The following is a 22855-nucleotide window of genomic DNA, read 5'->3' as shown; positions in this document are numbered from 1 at the left end:
AATTTTCAGCAAAAGTTCTTAAAAATATGACAAAGTCATTTAACTTTGCACATGGTCTATATAGATTGAACCTAGCGTGTATCGGCAGACTTCACGCATGGCTGCGGCAACTATAATGAGAATGACTACCGGAACGGCTAAAAGCAGGGTTGACTAGCTAAGTGGAACAGAGCTATTAAATAATAAAGAGTATAATAGTGCAGCGTCGGACCGGCTCCTCCGTTCTGCTTAAGAATCTAAAATCGTGGAAAGTTTTAAGGCTTTTTTAAGCTATTAGGCGTGTGGGATGCATTAAAAAAAATGACTCAAATCTGCTGAGGACTCATAATGTGATGCTAGGAAGACGGGAACGCAATAAAAATCAAATATTATGTTCTATATACCCCATCCCTTGAGATTCAGCGGCTATGTAGATGAGTTTGAAGAGGTTTAGCCCTGGATTTGGATAGTAGGTTGTGTGAACATCTTCAGTCATGGGATTAAAGCTTTGTCCTATATGAATAGCATTGGCTATAGCAATAGAGATGGAACGGAGCGAAGCTGCGAGGCTTATAAATTCCTGAAGGGTGCAGATAAAGGACGTCTAAAAATATTTATTAAGCGTTATTGGATGTAATTTCTGCATCGTGTTCATGTGTTATGCCTTTAAAGAGGTACTCCGCCCATAGACATCTTATCCACTATCCAAAAGATAGGGGATAAGATGTCTGATTGAGGGGGGTCCGGCTGCTTGGACTCCCCACGATCTCTGGGCCGGCACCACAACATTCTGAACACTGAAGCTTGGAGCTACTGTGTTCGTCACAATCTGATTGGTTGCTATGGGCAAATGGTCAACTTTTTCTCTGCAGAGGTTTTGATAAATCACCCCCAATATATTGAGGGAGATTTATTAAAACCTGTCCAGAGGAAAAGTTGCTGAGTTGCCCATAGCAACCAATCAGATGACTTCTTTCATTTTTGAAAAGACCTGTTAAAAATGAAAGTAGTTATCTGATTGGTTGCTATGGGCAACTCAGCAACTTTTCTCTGGACAGGTTTTGATAAATCTTCCCCATTATCTTTATTCTGTAGGTCCATATGGTTACAATAATATCCAATTTATATGGGTTTCTTTTTAATTTTACTACTAAAATTATAAGAAAATAAGTAAGCTTAAAATTGTCCTCTTCTGACCCCTATAACTTTTTACATTTATATGGGGTGTATGTGAGGATTATTTTTTACGCCGTGATTTTTATCAACAAAGAAAGGTGTCCAGCGCTGATTCCGCCTAAAAGAATTAACTTTATTCATATACACCAAGGTACAAAACAGTAGGGTAGACAGAGGTGATTTTTATCAGTACCATTTTTGTGCAGATTGGATTTTATATTTCGATTTTTATTATTTTCTGTTCTGGTATATGAAGTGACCAAAAATCTGCAATTTTGGCACTTGGTATTGTTCTATGTTTACACCATTCACCGTGTGGGATCATAAACATAATATTTTAATAGTTCGGGCCATGCCATATGTCTTTTTTTGGTGTTCTGTGTACATGTTTTTTTTTATAAAATAAGTATGAAAACGATTATTTAACCCCTACAGGACCCATGACGTAATGTTACGTCATGACACTCTGGGTCTTAAGGACCCATGATATACGTCATGGGCAATTCCGGTCCTCGCTGTGTGCCGGGCAGGGATCGGACCGGGATGCCTTCTGAAATCATTCAGTGGGCATCCCGTGCAAATGCCCAGGGGGGTCATCAGACCCCCCCATTTCAGCGATTGCGGCAAATCCAAGGTGAGTTCACACCTGCGATTTCCGCAATTCCGGGTCATACAGGTTTATGGTGACCCGGAAAATCAGGGGGATCAGAGTTGTCCAAGACACTTACGATCCCCCTGAAGGGATAGGAGTTAGGAGGCAGTGGTGCCACCCCTCCTATCCCTGCTATTGCCGTATAGACGCAACGACCAATAGCAGATCGGGGGCGGGGGGTTAACTTTCAATTTCCTCGTTCTGCCCACCCACAATAGGCCGGGCAGAACGGGGAAACAACAGAGGAGTTGCTTAGCCAATGAGTTGCTTAGCAACATCTGGAGGGCTACAGTTTGAGACCACTATACAGTGATCTCCAAACTGTGACCCTCCAGATGTTGCAAAACTACAACTCCCAATATGCCCAGACAGCTGTTTGGGCATACTTTGATTTGTAGTTTTGCAACAGCTGGAGGGCTACAGTTTGAGACCACTATACAGTGATCTCGAAACTGTGAGCCTCCAGATGTTGCAAAACTACAACTCCCAGCATGCCCAAACAGCTGTCTGGGCATGCTGGAGTGCCACATACATCCGTACTCGGGAGAAATTGCACTACAAATTTTGGGGGGCTTTTTCTCCTTTTACCCCTTATGAAAAGGAAAAGTTGGGGGCTACACCAGCCTGTTAGTGTAAAAAAATAAGAATGTTTACATTAACATGCTGGTGTTGCCCCATACTTTTTATTTTCACAAGCGGTAAAAGGAAAAAAAGACTCTCAAAATTTGTAACGCAATTTCTCCTGAGTATGGAATGACCCCATATGTGGGCGTAAAATGCTCTGCGGGCGTACAACAAGGCTCAGGAGTCAGAGCGCACTATGTACATTTGAGGCCTAAATTGGTGATTTGCACAGGAGTGGCTGATTTTACAGCGGTTCTGACATAAACGCAAATAAATAAATACCCACATGTGTGTTTACAAAGCCCCCCGTGGTGCCAGAACAGTGGACCCCCCCCCCACATGTGACCCCATTTTGGAAACTACACCCCTCACAGAATGTAATAAGGGGTACTGCACCCACATCATTTACGCCCCACAGGTGTCTAGAAGATTTTTGGAACAGTGGTCCGTGAAAATGAAAAATTACATTTTTCATTTTCACAGCCCACTGTTCCAAAGATCTGTCAAACGCCAGTGGGGTGTAAATACTCACTGCAGCCCTTATTAAATTCAGTTAGGGGTGTAGTTTCCAAAACGGGGTCACATGTGGGGGGGGTGGGGAGTCCACTCTTCTGGCACCACGGGGGGCTTTGTAAACGCACATGGTCCCTGACTCCCATTCCTAACAAATTCACTCTTTAAAAGCTCAATGGCGCTCCTTCTCTTCTGAGCATTGTAGTTCGCCAGCAGAGCACTTGATGTCCACACATGGGGTATTTCCATATTCAGAAGAAATGGGGTTACAAATTTTGGGGGTCATTTTCTCCTATTACCCCATGTAAAAATGTAACATTTGGGGGAAAACCAGCATTTTAGTGAAAAAATTTTTTTTTTCATTTACACATCCAACTTTAACAAAAAGTCGTGAAACACCTGTGGGGTGTTAAGCCTCACTATACCCCTTGTTACGTTCCTTGAGGAGAGTAGTTTCCAAAATAGTATGCCATGTGGGTTTTACTTGCTGTGTTGGCACCATAGGGGCTTCCTAAATGCCCACCAAAAACCATTTCAGCAAAATTTGCTTTCCAAAAGCCAAATGTTAATCCTTCTCTTCTGAGCATTGTAGTTCGCCCGCAGAGCATTTTACATCCTAACATGGGGTATTTCCATACTCAGAAGAGATGGGGTTACAAATTTTGGGGGGCATTTTCTCCCATTACCTTTTGTAAAAATGCTAAATGTGGGGGAAAACTGCACTTGAGTGAAAAATCTTTTTTTTTTTCATTTACACATCCGACTTTAACGAAAAGTCGTAAAACACCTGGGGGGGGGGGGGGGTGTTAAGGCTCACTGGACCCCTTGTTACGTGCCTTGAGGGTTGTAGTTTCCAAAATGGATATGGATATGTGGCACATCCAGTGGAGACAGATGTATATTACCATCATCAGGTGTAGTTTTTCCTACCATAAATATCTCAGGTAGGATTTTCTTTTGTATTTAACTGGTTTATTCTCTTGAATATAAAAGTTTACTATATACTGTAGTTATGCCGTGATCTTGTTCTGATCTAGAGCCCTAGACTAATATACATCTGTCTCCACTGGATGTGCCACATATTTAACTGCATTACCTTATTCTGGCATACTATCCAGGTGAGCCAAACATAAATTCTTGTTAAACACAGTGTTTCCTCAACACCTAATGGGGGTTTATTTGTAATTCTTTCTATTTTCTATTCTCCATTCATTACTGTTATTTGTAGGAATCTGTGGTCATGTATGTGGTTATTTGAATAATATATCTGGCAGCCTGTTGCGCAATATTCAATTTTGGGTAAGCCCTCTAAACGTTTTATGAGTAATATCATTAATTTCAGCCTATGAACATTTTTTTCAAAGTGGAATTTTCTCTCTTTCTCTATTTTTATCAACAGTGCGGCTGTTACCTTATATATGCACAATACAGGCTACTATCTGTATAATACCCTCTGAAGCCATCAATTTCTGTAGTGGATGTGTATCATTATTTACTTATTGGATGTATATTTTCATTGTATCTGCATTATCCATTATGTAAATTTCACCACATCTCTAAGACAGATCTCTGACTAAGACTGACACAGACTTCCTCTCTGAGACGCCTGCTTACTTTTGTCACCCTTTATCATACTATTGATTACTTTATTTTGTATGTCTTATTAGGTACACCCATTTATATCATTTGTTTTTTGTGGTTCTCTTATCCCTGATGAGTCCCCCCTTCATTAAGGAGGGTGAAATGCGTAGGTAAAAGAGACCTACCACAATTTTAAGATTGTATTGTACTACACCCCTATATATTGTTCTTTTTCTATTTCCACACTTATATTAGGAGTAGAATTTATTAGGAACTTTAAGAATAGGGCTTCACCTGTACCCCTTTTTTCCGTATGCCCCCAATCCATGTGTGTACCCCTTATAATTATTTTTTACTAATATCAGTAAAAGTTATGTTTTAACCTAACTCGAATGGTGTCTATACTAAGTGGTGCTTGAAGGTCTATAAGAACATGCCAGTGTTCAAAATGAAGATTTAGAATTTTCTCCTTCAATTTGCTGCTATTCCTGTGAAACACCTAAAGGGTTAACAAACCTTTTGAATGTTATTTTGAATACTTTGATGGGTGCAGTTTTTATAATGGGGTCATATATGGGGTATTTCTCATAAGAAGGCCCCTAAAATCCACTTCAAAACTGAACTGGTCCCTGAAAAATTTCGATTTTGAAAATTTTGTGAAAAATTGGAAAATTGCTGCTATACTTTGAAGCCCTCTGATGTCTTCCAAAAGTAAAAACATGTCAACTTTATGATGCAAACATAAAGAAGACATATTGTATATGTGAATCAATATATAATTTATTTGGAATATCCATTTTCCTTATAAGCAGAGAGCTTTAAATAAAAAAAAAAATGCAAAATATTAAATTTTTTCATCAAATTTTGGAATTTTTCACCAAGAAGTAATGCAAGTATCGACAAAATTTTACCACTAATATAAAGTAGAATATGTCACGAAAAAAACAATCTCAGAATGAAAGGTAAAAGCATCCCAAAGTTATTAATGCTTAAAGGGGTTCTCCGGTGCTTAGACATCTTTTCCCCTATCCAAAGGATAGGGGATAAGATGCCTGATCGCGGGAGTCCTGCAGCTGGGGACGCCCGTGATCATGCATGCGGCACCCCGTTTGTAATCAGTGCCCGGAGCGTGTTCGCTCCGGGACTGATTACCGGCGACCGCATGGCCGGCGGCGTGTCACGCCCCCTCCCGTAAGCTTGCATTGAGGGGCGGAGCGTGACGTCACACGGGGCGGAGGCGTGACGTCACACGCCGCCGGCCCTGTGGTCACCGGTAATCAGTCCCGGAGCGAACGCGCTCCGGGCACTGATTACAAACGGGGTTCCGCGTGCATGATCACGGGCGTCCCCAGGATAGGGGATAAGATGTTTAAGCGCCGGAGTACCCCTTTAAAGTGACAGTGGTCAGATGTGCAAAAAACGGCCGGGGCCTACGGTGAAAGTTGGCTGGGTCCTTAAGGGGTTACATTTTTCTAGGGGAGGGGCTTTTAAATTTTATTTTTTATTTTTTACAACACATTTTTCATGTCCCCATACACTGTTCAATACTATGTCAGCTGCGGCTTGGACCCGCGTGTGTCGCGCAGAGCTGAAGATCGTTTGGACGTATGCAACGGGTTAGTAAACAGTTTTTGCAAATCTTATTGGTGAGTTTATTAAAAAGGTAAAACTAAAATCTTACATGGACATAAGTAATCAGATCCTTTGCTAGGAGACTGGATATTTATCTCTGGCTCCTCTCATTTCTCCTAATCATCTTTGAGATGTTTTTTACACCTTGATCTGAGTCACCTGGGGTAAATTAAGCTGATTGGACAAGACACAGCCCTGTCTATATAAGGTCTCACAGCTGACATTATCAGAGCAAAAACCAAGCCATGAGGCAGAAAAACTGCCTGTAGAGCTCGGAAACAGGATTGTGTGGAGGCACGGATCTTGGGAAGGGGATAAAAATGTTTACACTAAACATTTCCAAGAGCACAGTGGCCTCCATAATTATTACATGAAAGAATTTTTGAATAACCAGAACTCTGCAGAGCTGCTGCTTCACCAAACTAAGTAATCGGGGAGAAGTACATTCTAGTGGTAGCCACACCTCTTCCTTGGCCCTACCCAAAACCCTCCACATGCCCCACTCCTATTCCCAACCATGCGCCACTTCTATTCCAACTCAAAACCCTTTTCATGCCTTACCCCGATTCCCAACCAAACCCTTCCACCTGTCCCACCCCTATTCCCACCCAAAACCCCTCCACATGCCCCACCCTATTCCCAATTAAACCCCTCCTCATGCCTCGCCCCTATTTCCCCCTCAAACCCCTCTTCATGCCTTACCCCTATTCCCACCCAAACCCCTACTCATGTCCCACCCTTATTGCCACCCAAACCCCTCCACATGCCCCCCATTATTCCCACCCAAAATCCTCCACATGCCCCACCCCTATTCCCACCTAAACCCCTCCACATGCTCCACCCCTATTTCCACCCAAACCCCTCCACATGCCCCACCCCTATTCCCACCCAAACCCCTCCACATGTCCCACCCCTATTCCCACCCAAAACTCTCCACATGCCCCACCCCTATTATCACCCAAACTCCTCCACATCTCCAACCCCTATTCCTTACCAAACCCCTCCTCATGCCCCACCCCTATTCCCTCTCAAACCCCTCTTCATGCCTTACCCCTATTCCCACCCAAAACCCTACTCATGTCCCACCCCTATTGCCACCCAAACCCCTTCACATGCCCCTCCACTATTGCCACCCCAAAACCTCCACATGCCCCACCCCTATTCCCACCCAAACCCCTCCACATGCCCCACCCCTATTCCTACCCAAAACTCTCCACATGCCCATCCCTATTCCCACCCAAACTCCTCCACATCTCCCACCCCTATTCCCTACCAAACCCCTCCTAATGCCCCACCCCTATTCCCCCTCAAACCCTTCTTCATGCCTTACCCCTATTCCCACCCAAACCCCTACTCATGTCCCACCCCTATTGCCACCCAAAACCCTCCACATGCCCCACCACTATTCCCACCCAAAATCCTCCACATGCCTCACCGCCATTCTTACCCAAACCACTACTCTTGCCCCACCCCTATTCTCACCCAGAACCATAGTTATGCCCCCCTATTCCCCAAACCCCTATTCCCATAACCATCGTTATGCCCCACTCCTATTCTCACCCAAAACCCTCCTCATATCCCTTTTCCCACCCAAACCCCTCCTCACGCCCCACCCCTAACAAAATGAAAAATATGAATTGAAACATTTTTTTTCTCATCTAAAGATAAGGTAGTCATATCCCAAATAATTGTTAATTTTATTTTTATTTGATATCATGGATAAAATGTGATAATTAACATATACATATCATATACAGTCATTACATAAACACATACCAAATAGACAACATATATAATTTGTGGAAAATACACTTATACAATAATTTACCATTTGCCAAAAAAAATTAAAAATATGTATGTATCTATATATGATCTGGATGATATTAATAAATAATTCAGCATTGAATTCCCTTTTATCACCTTTATTATATTAAGGAAGAGTGTAGAGGAAGATAAAATTATTTTACATTGAATATGGGGTTGAAATCGTGATGAAAAAACCTTTATTACCGCCATAAAACAATATTCAATGCATAAGAATGGAGAGAGCTATCCAAAAGAGATAAAGAAATACCTATTTTAAAATAACATAATCTTAAAATAAGGAACATTGCTAAAACAAGAGAAAAATTGTGAAAGAATCCACACAAAAATGACAACTAGATAAAGTTGCATTAAATAAGGAAACATAATACCGTATATACTCGAGTATAGGCCGAGTTTTTCAGCACGATTTTTCGTGCTGAAAACACCCCCCTCGGCTTATACTCGAGTGAACTCCCCCACCCGCAGTGGTCTTCAACCTGCGGACCTCCAGAGGTTTCAAAACTACAACTCCCAGCAAGCCCGGGCAGCCATCGGCTGTCCGGGCTTGCTGGGAGTTGTAGTTTTGAAACCTCCGGAGGTCCGCAGGTTGAAGACCACTGCGGCCTTCAACATCATCCAGCCCCCTCTCACCCCCTTTAGTTCTGAGTACTCACCTCCGCTCGGCGCTGGTCCGGTCCTGCAGGGCTGTCCGGTAAGGAGGTGGTCCGGTGAGGAGGTGGTCCGGGCTGCTATCTTCACCGGGGAGGCCTCTTCTAAGCGCTTCGGGCCCGGCCTCAGAATAGTCACGTTGCCTTGACAACGACGCAGATACGTCGCTGTCAAGGCAACGGCTCTATTCCGGGCCGGAAGCGCGGAGAAGAGGCGCCCCCGGTGAAGATAGCAGCCCGGACCACCTCCTCACCGGACCACCTCCTTACCGGACAGCCCTGCAGGACCGGACCAGCGCCGAGCGGAGGTGAGTACTCAGAACTAAAGGGGGTGAGAGGGGGCTGGATGATGTTGAAGGCCGCAGTGGTCTTCAACCTGCGGACCTCCGGAGGTTTCAAAACTACAACTCCCAGCAAGCCCGGACAGCCGATGGCTGCCCGGGCTTGCTGGGAGTTGTAGTTTTGAAACCTCTGGAGGTCCGCATGTTGAAGGCCGCAGTGGTCTTCAACCTGCGGACCTCCGGAGGTTTCAAAACTACAACTCCCAGCAAGCCCGGACAGCCGATGGCTGCCCGGGCTTGCTGGGAGTTGTAGTTTTGAAACCTCTGGAGGTCCGCATGTTGAAGGCCGCAGTGGTCTTCAACCTGCGGACCTCCGGAGGTTTCAAAACTACAACTCCCAGCAAGCCCGGACAGCCGATGGCTGCCCGGGCTTGCTGGGAGTTGTAGTTTTGAAACCTCTGGAGGTCCGCATGTTGAAGGCCGCAGTGGTCTTCAACCTGCGGACCTCCGGAGGTTTCAAAACTACAACTCCCAGCAAGCCCGGACAGCCGATGGCTGCCCGGGCTTGCTGGGAGTTGTAGTTTTGAAACCTCTGGAGGTCCGCATGTTGAAGGCCGCAGTGGTCTTCAACCTGCGGACCTCCGGAGGTTTCAAAACTACAACTCCCAGCAAGCCCGGACAGCCGATGGCTGCCCGGGCTTGCTGGGAGTTGTAGTTTTGAAACCTCTGGAGGTCCGCAGGTTGAAGACCACTGAGGGCGAATGATGAGAAGAGGATGATGAAGGGGGGGGGGGGTGTGGGGATGATGAAGGGGGGTGGGGATGATGAAGGGGGGGGTGTGGGATGATTACAAGGGGATGATGAAGGGGGGATGTGTGGGATGATAAGGGGATGTGTGGGATGATGACAAGGGGATGATGAAGGGGGGATGTGTGGGATGATGACAAGGGGATGATGAAGGGGGGATGTGTGGGATAAGGGGATGTGTGGGATGATGACAAGGGGATGATGAAGGGGGGATGTGTGGGATAAGGGGATGTGTGGGATGATGACAAGGGGATGATGAAGGGGGGATGTGTGGGATGATGACAAGGGGATGATGAAGGGGGGATGTGTGGGATGATAAGGGGATGTGTGGGATGATGACAAGGGGATGATGAGGATGTTAATGACGGGTCTGGATGATGACAGGGGGGGATGAGGTATTTCCCACCCTAGGCTTATACTCGAGTCAATAACTTTTCCTGGGATTTTGGGTTGAAATTAGGGGTCTCGGCTTATACTCGGGTCGGCTTATACTCGAGTATATACGGTAATTAATGATAATAATAATAACAATAATAAAAATATACAGTCATGGCTGTAAATGTTGGCACCCCTGAAATGTTTCAGGAAAATGAAGTGTTTCTCACAGAAAAGGATTGCAGTAACACATGTTTTGCTATACACATGTTTATTATCTTTGTGTGTATTGGAACTAAACCAAAAAAGGGAGGAAAAAAAGCAAATTGGACATAATGTCACCAAACTCCAAAAATGGTCTGGACAAAATTATTGGTACCCTTAACTTAATATTTAGTTGCAAACCCTTTGGATAAAATAACTGAAATCAGTGGCTTCCTATAACCATCAATAAGCTTCTTACACCTCTCAGCCGGAATGTTGGACCACTCTTCCTTTACAAACTGCTCCCGGTCTCTTATTGGACAGCGCCTTTTCCCAACAGCAATTATAAGATCTCTCCACAGGTGATCAATGGGATTTAGATCTGGACTCATTGCTGCCAGTTCAGAACTCTCCAGCGCTTTGTTGCCATCCATTCCCGGGGCTTTTTGACATATGTTTGGGGTCATTGCTGGAAGACCCAAGATCTCGGACACAAAGCCAACTTTCTGACACTTGGCTGCACAGTGCGCCCCAAAATACGTTGGTAATCCTCAGATTTCATGATGTCTTGTACACATTCAAGGCCCCCAGTGCCAGAGGCAGCAAAACAACCCAAAACATCATTGACCTCCACCATATTTCACTGTAGGTACTGTATTCTTTTCTTTGTAGGCCTCATTCTGTTTTCGGTAAACAGTAGAATGATGTGCTTTACCAAAAAGCTTTGTCTTGGTCTCATCTGTCCACAAGACGTTTTCCCAGAAGGATTTTGGTTCCTCAAGTTCATTTTGGCAAAATGTAGTCTTGCTTTTTAATGTCTCTGTGTCAGCAGTGGGGTCCTCCTGGGTCTCCTCCATAGCGTTTCATTTTATTTAAATGTCTATGGATAGTTTGCGCTGACACTGATGCTCCCTGAGCCTGCAGGACAGCTTGAATATCATTGGAACTTGTTTGGGGCTGCTTATCCACCATCTGGACTATCCTGCGCTGACACTTTTCATAAAATTTTCTCTTCCGTCCACTCCCAGGGAGATTAGCTACAGTGCCATGGGTTGCAAACTTCTTAATAATGTTGCAGACTGTGGACAAAGGCAAATCTAGATCTCTGGAGATGGACTTGTCCATGCTTAGTGTGGCACACACAGACAAAGACTAAGTGAACTTCTCTCCTTTTTATCTACTTTCAGGTCTGATTTTTATATTGCCCACACCTGTTACTTGCCCCAGGTGAGTTTAACCCCTTAAGCACTCAGGGTTTTTCCGTTTTTGCACTTTCGTTTTTTCCTCCTTACCTTTTAAAAATCATAATCCTTTCAATTTTCCACCTTAAAATCCATATTATGGCTTATTTTTTGCGTTCTACTTTGCAGGGACATTAGTCATTTTACCCAAAAATGCACGACGAAACGGAAAAAAAAATCATTGTGCGACAAAATCGAAGAAAAAATGCCATTTTGTAACTTTTGGGGGCTTCCGTTTCTACGCAGTGCATATTTCGGTAAAAATTACACCTTATCATTATTCTGTAGGTCCATACGGTTAAAATGATCCCCTACTTATATAGGTTTGATTTTGTCGCACTTCTGGAAAAAATCATAACTACATGCAGGAAAATTTATACGTTTAAGAATGTCATCTTCTGACCCCTTTAACTTTTTTATTTTTCCATGTACAGGGCGGTATGAGGACTCATTTTTTGCGCTGTGATCTGAAGTTTTTATCGGTATGATTTTTGTTTTGATCGGACTTTTTGATCACTTTTTATTCATTTTTTAATGGTATAAAAAGTCACCAAAAATGCACTTTTTTTGACTTTGGAATTTTTTTGCGCGTACGCCATTGACCATACGGTTTAATTAATGATATATTTTTATAGTTCGGACATTTACGCACGTGGCGATACCACATATGTTTATTTTTATTTTTTTTACACTGTTTTATATTTTTTATGGGAAAAGGGGGGTGATTCAAATTTTTATTAGGGAAGGGGTTAAATTACTTTAATTAACACTTTAAAAAAAAAAAAATTTGCAGTGTTATAGGTCCCATAGGGACCTATAACACTGCACACACTGATCTCTCCCATAGGGACCTATAACACTGCACACACTGATCTCCTATGCTGATCACTGGCGTGTATTAACATGCCTGTGATCAGTGTTATCGGCGCTTGACTGCTCCTGCCTGGATCTCAGGCACGGAGCAGTCATTCGCCGATCGGACACCGAGGAGGCATATAAGGGCCCTCCCGGTGTCCTGCCAGCTGTTCCTCCGCGGCGGTCCCGAACAGCCTGACTGAGCAGCCGGGTCACTTTCACTTTCGCTTTAGAAGCGGCGGTCAGCTTTGACCACCGCTTCTAAAGGGTCAATACCGCACATCGCCGCGATCGGCAATGTGTAGTATTAGCCGCGGGTCCCGGCTGTTGATGAGCGCCGGGATCGACGCGATATGATGCGGGTTCGCGGCGCGATCCCGCTTCATATCGCGAGAGCCGGCGCAGGACGTAAATATACGTCCTGCGTCGTTAAGGGGTTAAAGGAGCATCACATGCTTGAAACAATCTTATTTTTGCACAATTTTTAAAGGGTGCCAATAATTTTGTCTAGCCCATTTTTGGAGTTTGGTGACATTATGTCCAATTTGCTTTTTTTTCCCCTCCTTTTTGGTTTAGTTCCAATACACTCAAAGGGAATAAACATTTGTATAGCAAAACTTGTGTTACTGCAATCCTTTTCTGTGAGAAATACTTCATTTTCTTTAAAAATTTCAGGGGTGCCAACCTCTGCGGCCACAATTATATATATATATATATATACATATATATATATATATATATATATATATATATATACATATATAATGTACAAACAAGAAAGTTGCAACAGCACTCTAGGTCAAAAAATGGAGGCTCTTAGCACACTTTTTTATCAAAATGTGTCCCCTCCTGTACATTTTGTATTTGCCACAGCAGCGGGCACCTGTGTATTAGGTTGTTGTGCTGGCTATTTTTCCTTTTGTTTTTACTTCATATTTATATATATATATATATATATATATATATATATATATATATATATATATAATGTGTGTGTGAATGGATATGTATATGTTAAACTTCAGCTTAAAATAAATAATAGTAATAATAAAAAATAAGATAATATATATATATATATATATATATATATATATATACACACACACAGTGGGGCAAAAAAGTATTTTGTATTTAGCCACCAATTGTGCACGTTCTCCCACTTGAAAAAGATGAGAGAGGCCTGAAATTTTCATCATAGGTATGCCTCAACTATGAGAGACAGAATGAGAAAAAAAATCCATAAAATCCCATTGTCTGATTTCTAAAGAATGTATTTGAAAATGATGGTGGAAAATAAGTATTCAGTCACCTACAAACAAGCAAGATTTCTGTCTCTCACAGACCTGTAACTTCTTCTTTAATGGCACCTGTTTGAACTTGTTATCAGTATAAAAGACATCTGTCCACAACCTCAAACAGTCAAACTCCAAACTCCACTATGGCCAAGACCATAAAGCTGTCGAAGGACACCAGAAACAAAATTGTAGACCTGCACCAGGCTGGGAAGACTGAATCTGCAATAGGCAAGCAGCTTGGTGTGAAGAAATCAACTGTGGGAGCAATTATTAGAAAATGGAAGACATGCAAGACCACTGATAATCTTCCTCGATCTGGGGCTCCACACAAGATCTCACCCCGTGGTGTCAGAATTATCACAAGAACGGTGAGCAAAAATCCCAGAACCACACGGGGGGACCTAGTGAATGACCTGCAGAGAGCTGGGACCAAAGTAACAAAGGCTGCCATCAGTAACACACTACGCCGCCAGGGACTCAAATCATGCAGTGCCAGACGTGTCCCCCTGCTTAAGCCAGTACATGTCCGGGCCCATCTGAGGTTTGCTAGAGAGCATTTGGATGATCCAGAAGAGAACTGGGAGAATGTCATATGGTCAGAAGAAACCAAAGTAGAACTTTTTGGAAAAAACTCAAGTCATCGTGTTTGGAGGAGAAAGAATGCTGAGTTGCATCCAAAGAACACCATACCTACTGTGAAGCATGGGGGTGGAAACATCATGCTTTGGGGCTGTTTTTCTGCTAAGGGACCAGGCCGACTGATCCGTGTAACGGAAAGAATGAATGGGGCCATATATCGTGAGATTTTGAGTGAAAACCTCCTTCCATCAGCAAGGGCATTGAAGATGAAATGTGGCTGGGTCTTTCAGCAAGACAATGATCCCAAACACACCGCCCGGGCAATGAAGGCGTGGCTTCGTAAGAACCATTACAAGGTCCTGGAGTGGCCTAGCCTGTCTCCAGATCTCAACCCCATAGAAAACCTTTGGAGGGAGTTGAAAGTCCATGTTGCCCAGTGACAGTCCCAAAACATCACTGCTCTAGAGGAGATCTGCATGGAGGAATGGGCCAAAATACCAGCAACAAATGTGAAGACTTACAGAAAACGTTTGAGCTCTGTCATTGCCGAGAAAGGGGATATAACAAAGTATTGAGATGAACTTTTGTTATTCACCAAATGCTTATTTTCCACCATAATTTGCAAATACATTCTTTAAAAATCAGACAATGTGATTTTATGGATTTTTGATTTTTTTTTCTCATTATGGGGGAGATTTATCAAAACCTGTCCATAGCAAAAGTTGCCCAGTTGCCCATAGCAACCAATCAGCTAGCTTCTTTAATTTTTAACAAGGCCCTGGCAAAATGAAAGAAGCAATCGGATTGGTTGCTATAGGCAACTGGGCAACTTTTCTTAATTTCCCCCTATGCCTCTCATAGTTGAGGTATACCTATGATGAAAATTACAGGCCTCTCTCATCTTTTTAAGTGGGAGAACTTACACAGTTGGTGGCTGACTAAATACTTTTTTGCCCCACTGTGTGATATATATATATATATATATATATATATATATATATATATGCATATATATATATATATATATATATATATATATATATATATATGCATATATACAGGGGCCTAGCTAGAAACCAAAGGGCCCTGATGCAAAAAATTTCCCTGGGCCCCCCTATTAACCCTAAAGCTCCTGCGCTCACTTCATAGCCGAGCCTTAAATGTACGACGCTGTGCGCGAAGTGACATGCTGCAGCGCCGTATATTTACAGCATGCCATGTCCTTAAGTGATAAAGCGGCCATACTGCGGCGAGCTGGCCAGGATAGTGATTTGGAAAAAGTTGCTTGTCAGTTGTCTTCTCAAGTGCAGGGCATCTGCACTTCACACAACCTGCTACAATTAAAGGGGTATTCCAGGAAAAACTTTTTTTTTTCATTTCAACTGGCTCCAGAAAGTTAAACAGATTTGTAAATTACTTATTTTTAAAAATATTAATCCTTCCAATAATTATCAGCTGCTGAAGTGAAGTTTAGTTCTTTTCTGTCTGGCAACAGTGCTCACTGCTGACATCTCTACTTGTCTCGGGAACTGCACAGAGTAGAAGAGGTTTGCTATGGGGATTTGCTTCTACCCTGGACAGTTCCCGAGACAGGTGTCATCAGAGAGCACGTAGACAGAAAAGAACAACTCAACTTCAGCAGCTCATTACTACTGAAAAAGATTTTTTCACACAAGTAATTTACAAATCTGTTTAACTTTCGGGAGCCAGTTTTTTCCTGGATAACCCCTTTAATGTGGCAACAATTAATGTGGCAAGCAGGGCCGGACTGGGACCAAAAATAGGCTCAGGAATATTAGTCTACGCAGCCCATGTCTTTGGGGGGGAAGCAGATTTCCGCAGCCAAATTCTGCCAGCGGAATATCCGCAGTGTGGACAAGTGCTTAGTCCCCCCAGACCCCTTAGTCCTCCTCCAGACCCTTTCTTTTTTAGACCCCTAAGTCCCCCAGACCCTCGTTCCTTCTTTCATAGACCTCTTTGCCCCCCACCCCCCCACCCGGATCCCCAAGTCTCCCCCAGACTACTTTGTTGCTTTCCTTCCCCTCCCCCTGTAATTCGCTAAACTTCCCTGCCACCAGTGATCCTTTATACTCCTCCACCAACCCTCACCCCTCTGTCATCCTCTTCTTCTTTTACAGCCCCCTTTCCTCCTCCATGCTTCTCTTTTCAACCCTCCCCTCTGTCCTCCTCCATGCTCCTTTTCCCAACCCCCCCATCCTCCTCCATGCTCCTTTTCCCAACCCCCCATCCTCCTCCATGCTCCTTTTCCCAACCCCCTGGCCTCCTCCATGCTCCTTAACCCAACCCTTCCCCCGTCCTCCTCCATGCTCCTTTCCCAACCAGCCTGTCCTCCTCCATGCTCCTTTTTCCAACCCTCCTGTCCTCCTCCATGCTCCTTTCCCAACCCTCCTGTCCTCCTCCTTTTTCAGAGGGGGAGGGGGGTTGGAAAAGGATGTCAGAGGGGTGCTCCTTTTCCAACCCCCCTGTCCTCCTCCATGCTCCTTTTTCCAACCGCCCATCCTCCTCCATGCTACTTTTTCAAACGCCCCCATCCTCCTCCATGCTCCTTTTTCCAACCCCACTGTCCTCCTCCATGCTCCTTTCCCAACCCTCCTGTCCTCCTCCATGCTCCTTAACCCAACCCTTCCCCCTGTCCTCCTCCATGCTCCTTTCCCAACCAGCCTGTCCTCCTCCATGCTCCTTTTTCCAACCCTCCTGTCCTCCTCCATGCTCCTTAACCCAACCCTCCCCTCTGTCCTCCTCCATGCTCCTTTCCTAACCCGCCCGTCCTCCTCCATGCTCCTTTTTCTACCCCCCCCCCCCCCCCCCATCCTCCTCCAGCCTTTGGCTGCCTTTGGCTGTCCGGGCATGCTGGGAGTTATAGTTTTGCCACAGTTGGGGGCACCCTGGTTGGGAAACACTGCTCCAAGCTTTTCTAGCCAGCAACCCCTCCCCTGCCACTCTCACCTCTGACCCTCTGTCATTCTTTTCCAGCCTCGTCCACCTCCTCACCTTGCGGGGAGGATGTACCATCTCTAGGTGGTGGCGGGATGTCCTCCTCCTCCTCCTGTACATCCGGGGCAGGGACCGTAATGTCAGGATGTGTGCCTCCGACATCTGCTGCTCTGAAAGCGGCAGTGTCCCTGCCCCGGCCGAATTTACTTGGGGCCAGGGGACCGGACTGAATGAGGCCCCCTTCAGTGCCACCAGAGAAGGGAGCCTCGCGGGGAGCAGAACTGCCAGGGACGTTTTTATTTTTAAACATCCTGGCTTTGCCCAGTCTGGCCCGGGTGACAAGGCAGGGTTGGACAGTCAGCGCATTATGCACTGTCCTTGCCCTGCCCTTATCTGGTCTCCCTTACGTTCCCATCTTGCAGCAGCGCTAACCCTTTAGTAATGATGGCGATGCCCGGCCATCATGTAAATATGGCAAGGGGGGCCCGCTGGTGCAGGGGCCCGGTCCCCATGGCAACTGTCGCGACCTCTTTAGCTATGCCCCTGTATATATACATATATGTATATTTCCAGCAGTAGGCCTGTCCATGCCCTTGAACCAGCGCCAGCCTGAGAGTTAGTGAGCAAAGAATAATATAATAGTTGTAAATAAGAATTTTTTTAGATTCACATTTTTATATATATACTAGCTGAGTACCCGGCGTTGCCCGGTTTTTCCTTCCTAATCCTTGTTGTGGAGGAAAATAAACAGGAGGGAGCTTTTGACTTCCTATCCCAACCCCATATCTCTTCCCCATATCCCGACCTCATATCCCGTCCTCATATCCCGACCTCCTATCCTGTCCTCCTATCCCGACCTCCTATCCCAACCTCCTATCCCGTCCTCCTATCCCGTCCTCATCTCCCGTCCTCCTATCTCGACCTCCTATCTCGACCTCCTATTCCGATCTTCTATCCCGACCTCCTATGCCGACCTCCTATCCCGTCCTCCTATGCCGACCCGTAATATGTGTACCAGGTATTGAAATATCTCCAGCCGTACAGAAGTTATGTGGGAACATACATTTTCCATTGATTTGCATGAGACTTTAAACAGAAACCCCGACCCTCACAAATGGGGGTAGTTAAGGGTTAAATTAACTATCCTATATTTTAAGTGGACATATAAGTAACATGTGACCAAGTATTATCGAAATATCTCCAGCCGTTTGAAAGTTACGCAGTAACATATTTCCCATAGACTTGTATGGGACTTTAAACAAAAACCCCAACCAAGTCAAATGGGGGTGAGTAAGGGTTAAATTCCGTGATGCTGGAACATATACACACACACACACACACACATATATAAATATATATATATATATATATATATATATATTCATATATATTTCTAATTATCACTTTATTATATTATTCTTTGCTCACTCACTTTCAGGCTGGTGCTGCCTCAAGGCCATGGACAGGCCTACTGCTGGGAATAAGGCAAACAGCATGCGGAAGGATAAAATTCATTTTTTTCCAACCAGGGTGCCTCCAGCTATTTCAGAACTACAAATCCCATCATGCCCCCATGCTTGGAGTTGTAGTTCTGCAACAGCCGGAGGCACCCTGATTTGAAAACGCTAATTTAGACATTTCTGCAAGCTGTTTGCCTGGATTTTTCTTGTGCTTACCTGTTTTAGCTGATGTGGCAGGCATGAGTCAGCCTCTGTTTTGGATGGAAATCCATCACAGAAATGGTCCTGTAAGAGCCCAAGCACACTACGGAAATTAAATTTTTTTGCAGTCCCATTTTGCGGCCCCAGTGCACTCTACAGAATGTTTATCCTTTTGGCAAAATACAGAATGGGATGCATTGCCAGCTATGGAGACCAGCAATGTCCATGCGGTCCTATCGTCAACTAATTAGGTAGTCACCTTCCTCCTTTGGTATCTATGCTGCCAACATTTCCCATGAATCCTCTGGCTTTGCAGAGAGAAGGGGTGGTGTTCGATCACTGCACCTGGTCATCTAATTAGACTGCTGGTGCTTGAGGTCACAGGTGAACTTATTAGACTCATAAGAGTTCTGGGGTCTGTTCACATTTATGTGCAGTTTTGATGTGTTTTCTTATTTAAATGTGAAAGTGATTTCACCTATAATCACAACTGAGGTGTTTTATGAAGATTTGATTTTATGACAGACAGGAGGCGAGTATCAAGTACATTATCCTTCTTTATTTAAGCTCAATAGCAGAAAGAATGCAATGTAAATGTAATAACAAAGAAAAAATGAGGGTGCAGGTCACCTTACCAACCATATACACCCCCTTTGAACTCCAGACAATCCTGTCCCGACTGGTCCCATATTAACTGAAAACGACTCCACCTCCTCCTCTTTCTTTCTGCTCAGTAGCAGAGGCATCATCAGATAAGTACTTGCTCTTCTTTTGGGTATTTTTTGCGTTTTTTGGGGTTTCATATTCTTCCTTCCACCGCTCTATATCCCTGTATTTGTTCTGCTTTTCCCTCCGGTGTAGATATTTCATACACCAGACCCCTTTCCTTAAGTCCTTTCTTTGTACTTGTTATACTTATGCCCGCTTTTGTGTCACTGTAATTCTTTGTCTTTCTGTCTGCTTTCCTACCTTTTTCCCCCCCTTCCGGTCCTCTTCTGGGGTCTGGCGGGTACTCTCGTCCTACCTGTGCTTTTGGCGCTTCTCCGACATTCCTGTGACGTCGGCGCTTCTTCTCCGCCGGTCGTCTCCGCCCACTTCTCGCTCCCTGCTCGCTTCTCGTACACGCTGGGCTTGCGTGTCACGTGGGCGCTCAGGTATCGCGAGATCGCGCGGTACCACTGCTAACCAGGGACGAACCAGCGCCCCTGGTGACAGAGGGACTTGCGTGCTGTGGGGCATTCATAAGAGCCCTCGGTGCGCTTTTATTAGCGCTATCAGTGCTGCAAACCTGTTGAATAGCCGTCACACAGCTTTCCTGTGGACAGCTGTGCTCGGCATCGTTCGGCAGGTCGCTTCTTACCTCAGAGCAGCTTACTGCTGTCTCCTGCCCTGACGGAGGGACTGTTCCCCTCCTTCCTGCCGTGATCCCTGTTGTGTATACTCTGGTGGGGCACAACGGGGATCCTGTGATTTATAAAACTGTGGTGTTCATGAAGTATTACAATATATTTAATCATTTATTAAAGTGACTATTTATTGGGCTATCCCTTCTCTCTTCTCTCCACAGCCCCGTGCTTGTTTTCCTACACTCATACTGTACTCATAGGGGGAGATTTATCAAAACCTGTGCAAAGGAAAAGTTGCTCAGTTGCCCATAGCAACCAATCAGATCTCTTCTTTCATTTTCCATAGGCCTTGTTAAAAATGAAAGAAGCGATCTGATTGGTTGCTATGGGCAACTGGGCAACTTTTCCTCTGGACAGGTTTTAATAAATCTCCCCCAAAGTGTCTACCACTATGTCTGATAGTAAATTGGAAATTACCCTGGGGGATGGCCCCACTAACGCCCATGACTTTGACCCTATGTCCGCTGATCAGATACAGCAGTTAGTGAACAGGTCTGTACAGTTTTCGCTCACGTCCGCCATGGCGGCCATGAACGACACTATTTCCAAGTCAATTTCGTTTGCGGTCTCCCAGTCACACCAGGAGGCTATACTGGCCCGTGCAGGTCCGTCAACAGTGGCGACCTTCCCTACACCGGTTTCTGAACATCAGAAATCCGGTAAGTCTGAGAGAAAATGCCACCACTGCTCAGATGGTATGACCTCTCCCACATTGCGTCAGACGGTGGGAGATAGCTGAAATATCCAAGGCGGCCCCTCACAAGCGGGCGCCAACCCAAAATCGGGTATTAGACCCTCCCCCCCGGGCGAAGGCAATACTATCCGGGCATCCCGTTCCGCGAAGCGGACTAAACCCGATTCATGCATTGACGAGTAAGAAGGGGAATCTGAATCGGAGGTCGATTTTTCAATACCCTCTTCTATCGGCAGCGAAGAAGAGGAGGTAGGTGGAGATGGAGAGTGCGATCCTTCGGCGTCTGCTTCTGCGGTGGACAATCCGCATGCCATCCTGGACTCCCTAGGGGTTCCGTTTTTCGATCCAGATTCCATAAAACATCCGAGATCAGGAGAATGGGTCACGCTGCCGCAAGTGGCTAAGTATGTGGAGGCTTGGCTGCGAAAACCTCTAGATAGGGCCATTCGCAGCAAATTGAGGTCGGAATGTCCTCGCCCTTCAGTGGCTAACAGGGTTGTGGTCACACCTGAGTTGGACCAGATACTTATCAAGTATTTGCTCAAATCAGGTAAAAACCCAAAGAAAGGCCTGGATAGGTCCTTCATGTCCGTTCAGGACAAATTATTGGATATTTTTGAGCCTCTTACCAAGATTCTCAACTTGGCTGAGCAGGCAGTGGCAACTGGTGGGCCCTAAGGGCCACATGTCTATTGGGCAATGCAAACTCCGCTATGTCCACTGAGCGCCGGCGCTCTATATTAATGCGCCTTGATCCCCAGTTGACGCACTTGGCCTCTGAAGAACTAGGCCCATCGGCTAAGGGCCTACTTTTTGGGGATTGCCTGATTAAGAACATTAACAAGTTTGTGGGGTTATTCTCCAGCCTAGATAAGGCACAAACCTCTTTAAAGAAAACTTCTAAGGTTTTCGGCAGAGCCGGAAAGGGTAAGGGTAAGGGTCGACCCTATGTTAGACACACTGTTCAGTACATGCAGGACAGACCTCAACCGCAGGCGATCCCTGCACCCGTGGCACCCAGTCCATTCTACCCAACCCGAGGACGGCCTTGGAGGGCAGTTCCAGAGGTCTCGCACGAGGCAGAGGCACAGGTGGGTTGGTCCACCATGGGGGTTTGTACGGCCCCGTGGGGGGCAGACTGAAATATTTTATCCACAATTGGTCCCTGATTTCTACAGACCCTTGGGTACTGCAGGCGATCGCAGGGCACATGATAGACTTTATGTCCACTCCAGAACAATCCCGGTGACCGATAAATATTCGTTTTTCAGACGAGGACAGGGTGTTGATTTGCAAGGAGATCGCAGATCTCCAGGAGAAACACGCAATAGTCGAGGTACCTTTGGACAAGCCAGGTTTTCTCAGCAACCTCTTCTTGGTGAAGAAGAAGGACGGAGGCCACAGGCCCGTCATAAATCTAAAAGATCTGAACGAGTATGTATTGTACCGCCACTTCAAAATGGAGGGCATACATTTACTCAGAGATTTACTGCTTCACAGGGATTGGCTGGCGAAGATCGATTTGAAGGACACATATCTCACGGTACCGATTCACCCTTCTTCCCAGCAGTATCTGCAATTCCTGTGGGACGACAAAAAGTGGGAATTCACGTGTCTCCCATTCGGATTGTCATCCGCACCGTGGTACTTCACCAAAATCTTAAGACCGGTGATGGCTCTTCTCAGGAGTCGGGGTGTGAGACTTATCATATATCTCGACGATATTTTGATAATGGCTCAATCGCCTCATCAGGTCCGGCTACACGTGGATCTGGGATTTTTAATCAACGACAAAAAGTCTGTGTTCATTCCCACGCAAGAAATAGAGTTTCTGGGTTTCCTGGTGAACACCCCTATGGCGACATTGAGCC

General features: G+C 45.1%; 1 long non-coding RNA gene across 1 annotated transcript in view; it reads left to right on the top strand.

The window, feature by feature from the left end:
* The first annotated feature begins 1014 nt into the window (after nt 1-1014).
* The window catches only part of LOC130360511 (uncharacterized), a 35125-nt gene continuing 13284 nt past the window's right edge, over nt 1015-22855 (top strand). Inside the window, exon 1 of the long non-coding RNA XR_008890688.1 lies at nt 1015-1070. This is a non-coding gene — a long non-coding RNA (uncharacterized LOC130360511). The remainder of the gene's footprint in view (nt 1071-22855) is intronic.

Source organism: Hyla sarda, chromosome 3, assembly GCF_029499605.1.
Source record: "Hyla sarda isolate aHylSar1 chromosome 3, aHylSar1.hap1, whole genome shotgun sequence".
NCBI lineage: Eukaryota > Metazoa > Chordata > Amphibia > Anura > Hylidae > Hyla > Hyla sarda.
Note: the sequence above shows the minus strand (reverse complement) of the source record. Positions and strands in the feature narration are given on the sequence as shown.